This window comes from Panicum hallii, chromosome 4, assembly GCF_002211085.1.
Source record: "Panicum hallii strain FIL2 chromosome 4, PHallii_v3.1, whole genome shotgun sequence".
Lineage (NCBI taxonomy): Eukaryota > Viridiplantae > Streptophyta > Magnoliopsida > Poales > Poaceae > Panicum > Panicum hallii.
In genome coordinates this window covers 9,102,135-9,106,563 of record NC_038045.1, presented here as the reverse complement: position 1 = coordinate 9,106,563, position 4,429 = coordinate 9,102,135, and the positions used below count along the sequence as shown (strand labels likewise).

General features: G+C 39.7%; 1 pseudogene; it reads right to left on the bottom strand.

Annotated features, from left to right (window-relative positions):
• LOC112890318 lies at window positions 1–3,895 on the bottom strand (annotated as a pseudogene).
• Window positions 3,896–4,429: the final 534 nt, after the last annotated feature.

Below are 4,429 nucleotides of genomic sequence, written 5' to 3'. Positions count from 1 at the left end.
TCACCTTCCAATTGTCGCATTGCTTTTTGTCGGAAAATCTTCAGTACTATCAGAACGCTGTGCAGGTGTAACTCGACTTTCCATGCTGTAACCCTTTGAATTTGCAGCTCTATCCTCGCTAAAATGGTCGTTTGGCATGCGGCCATATAAATCAACTGACAGAAGTTTGGACAATGTAGACATGATTATGACGGAACTCATTCATGCAAAGCTGGACGCTACTATACCTCTGTATAGGTACTGCTGACCAGGACTGGACAATAGGGCCTGGCGTTATCGTTAAGGGAACTCCCGATTTCTAGGATGAAAAAATGATTGTGCACTGAACAAAAGTGCAGCCGAAGTTGCTATAGGGAGTGAGATTCGGTTCATACGATCTGATTTGAAGTGCCATCTAGTACAATATATCGTTCAAGGAGCAAAAAGTTCATTGAGGTCAGGTACACCATCTTCATCTCCCTCAAGTGGTGGCTCGTTGGGATCTATGGCCATGTGTGATGTATGGGTTGTCTTTGGCTTGCAAAAGTGTTCCTGAAAGGCAAAAGGTGGATGCTGAGAGGCAGCTAAAATATTAATTAAATTTTTTGACGCATGTGACATTTTCTTTTGTCCACGTGTGTGCTGGCTGAGTAGAATTCTTTGCACGCATGTAAATGTCAATGAATTTTTGTAATTTAGTGCACCAAGTTGTATTTGGCGCCAGTTCATTTTTATTTCGCCTGCCACGTGTAATATTGCTGCTACTGCCACCCACTAACTACAGTGTGAGCATTTAATCAGGCTGTATTTTCAAGGTGCTACACGAATCCAAATGGAATAAACTAGGGGCATGCACGTCATTCTCCTATCTCCTTATTTTGTCTAGTGCTAAAACCACTAAGCTTTCCCGGACAAAGTGAATACCATTGATAGCAGACAGGACCAAAGAACACAGATATATAATAGCAACACGGGCTAGGTTAACTCATGGCATCCACAGAAGCAATACAAGGACGTCTAAAATGAGCATGAGGGTTCAGGGAGGTTTCATTTTGCATTCAGACTTTGGTATTATTTTGTTAACATGATTTATACACACTATAAAAAACGATTTGCAGTAACAACCTGTTCTTTTTCTAGAAACAGGTCAAAAAGGTAACTCGCTCCTGCAGGAGTTGTTCATCGTAAATTGAGGGTCTGAGGCCAAGAAAGAAATTTTATTTTTTTAAAACCACCAAAACGTACTGAGCATCCCTACCTGACTTTCTTGATTTATAATATAAGTACAGACTACGGCAATTAAAGATTAACAAAGCACAAGCGAAGATGTCATTCCGAAGCATCTGTGCCAATACCTTGGGATAGTAAGCAGGGCCCAGAGGGAGCTTTGACAATATCCACTCCTCAATATCATCCGCACCATGGCCAAATTTAGCACTTACTCTCTCCGTCCTATAATATAAGATATTCTAGCAATTTTAAGATATATTAAAGGAGAGAACAAAATACGCATGTACCCTCCAAGAGTTCTTAGTTTACCAATCATAATTGAAGTTGTTCCTAAAATCAAGTGGGGGGAAAGAATAGAAAAGGTAAGTATGCATCTAAGAGCCAAGAAAAATTAAATAATTTTCTTTAATACTTATCCAAAGTTCTAGAATGTCTTATATTGAAGTACAAATTTTGAACCCTTCAATACTTTATATTTCAGGATGGAGAGAGTATAGGTATAACATCATTGACGTTAGTGAATTTTTGATACCACCGTCAAAGGAGTCATCCAAAAAAATCAATACCATTAACATATTGACAAAAGCACAAAGAAGCACTCTCTCAATTTTGCGTATGCTAAGTACCTCAAGTTTGTTTGCGATTTCTCCTGGTTTTATGAGATCTTTCTTGTTAAATACTAGTAGAACAGGAACACCAACACCTTTGTTTCCCACACCTTCTTCTAGCATTTCATCAATCTAAAAGCACATGATTTCAAGACGCAAGGTAAAATAGTTGGATGCAATGATATATTATTGCTTTCTTTACTTCTGCTGGCAATACCTTTTCAGGCGCTTTGCAAGCATCAACAACAACAAGCACACAGTGTGCATTGCCGATAGCGCTCCTAACATTCTTCATCATCATACTGTCCAGCTTATGCATCTCCTTTTTAATGATACCAGGAGTATCATAAAGTATACCTGCAAACTACATGATAAATCAGATTAGCAGTGAAAAGCAATGTTACCAGAAACTTGAGAAATAAAATTGATAGTAATGTGACCAAAAACTTGAGAGGACCTTATCTTGCATTGAAATGAATTGAATTCTGCAAGCAGTACATTAGAGACAAAATTGATACCTGGTATTCCGGTTCAGAACATATACCAAGAATGAGATGCCGTGTTGTTTGTGGTTTATCAGTTACAATTGTAAGTTTCTGACCAACCATTTGGTTACTAAGAGTGCTCTTGCCAACATTTGGCTTCCCCAATACATCAACATAGCCTGACCAAACACCGTATCATCATCAATTTTTTCTTTTTAGAAAACATGAACCAGGTAAATTTTCATAGTTCACTGGAACCAAAATGCTCTGCGAATTGTGACTTTGCAAGCTCCATCATACTACTTTACCAACTAGATCAAAATTTGACAAATAAAATTTAACCCATGACCTCAATTCCTAAGCTTAATCAATACTGAACCTCGAGTCCCCGATCAATTTCAAATGCAGAAAGCACAGAAGCCTAACCGCTGCGGTGATTGGCGCAATGAGAGGTGCCCAGCTCCTCCGACTCTACTCATCCAGCAGGGCTTTTTTCAGATTAAGGAAAATCCGGCCTAGACCGATCACAAGCTATGGTCCATAGCCAACAAACAGAATAATGCAGCACACAGGCTGCTATTAGCAAACGCTAACCCAACAAAGTTGAACAAAGTTTAAAACACCAGATCCTCACAACACTAAGACTCTGAACCTGGCACCAACCCACTAACAAGTCACTCTGTTTCTAAAATTCCAGCCTCTTCTGGCAAACAGCTCCAGCACCAGACTCTCCAATTCTCGGCACTTGTTCGTCAGTAGATCTTTCTCTCTCTCTTTAGATAGCTGCGACCAGACCCTTGTCCAATAAGTCCCCCTCAAAATAACCTGCAAATATGAGTTAGAAAGTGTTCTGCAGAATACTGCATCATTTCGGCAAAACCAAATTGCCCAACACATTGCTGCAGCTCCTATCAAAAGCTGTTTTTTAACTTTCAGACAGAGACCTCTCAACAAGGAACCCAACAAATGTGAAACACTAGTAGGAGGTTGTATTCCAAATGTAAAAAAAACACAGCATTCCAAGCAAATTTTGCCACATGGCACTCGAAAAAAACATGTTGTATGGTTTCATTATTATTGCAGAAACAACACTTGCTTTCCCCCTTCCACTTTCTCTTGATTAAGTTATCTCTTGTCAAAAGAACACCTTTCTTTAGATACCATAAGAAAATTTTTATCTTCAAAGGTAACCTTAATTTCCACACTAAGCATTTGTCAATAATCCTATTTTCCTGCATCATATCATTATATAAGGATTTGACAGTAATTTAGATTCTTGGTTAGACCCCACACAAAAGAATCCAGCAGGGCTTGGCTCCGGTCCGGCTTCTCGATGAGCTCCAGGCACGGCCTCATGCTCACCGTCAGTTCCTCCTCCTCCTCCTCCTCCACGTCCTCCTCCTTCTCCACTCCTGGATAGGTCATACTCGCGTTGGACACAACCCCAACTCCATGCTACAGAATCGAGGCGCGAACGTGTCTCCCTCGTAGCACACATGGGGAAAGAAAATCCGGTGGAAGAGCAAGCGCTCAATGGGAGAGACAGAATGTCGGCGGCAGCGTGACGAGCCGGAGCGCGAGACCAAGCTCCATCCCTTGACTGGCAGCGGCAGTGAGGATAGAGGAAAGATGTTTGCGTGCATCCGCGCTTCGGGATAAGAGAAGAGAGAGCAACTGTGGATATAGAGAGTAAGGGGGTGTTTGGATGATACGGACTAATTTTTAGTCCATGTCACATTATGTTTGATACTAATTAGAAGTATTAAATACAGGTTAATTAAAAAACTAATTATATAAATGGAGGTTAATTCACAAGATAAATCTATTAAGCCATGTGGTACTACAGTAAATATGTGCTAATTATAGATTAATTAGGCTTAATAGATTTATTTTGTGAATTAGTCCCAGCTTATGCAATTAGTTTTCTAGGTAGCTCATATTTTATCCTTCTAATTGACATCCAAACATTCGATACGACCTGGACTAGAAATTAATCTCTAGATCCAAACACCCCCTAATTTTTAGTCCAGATTACATCGGATGTTTGGATGCAATAAGATAACTATAAAATTAATTGCATAAGTCAGGGCTAATTCATGAGATGAATCTATTTACCATAATTAATCT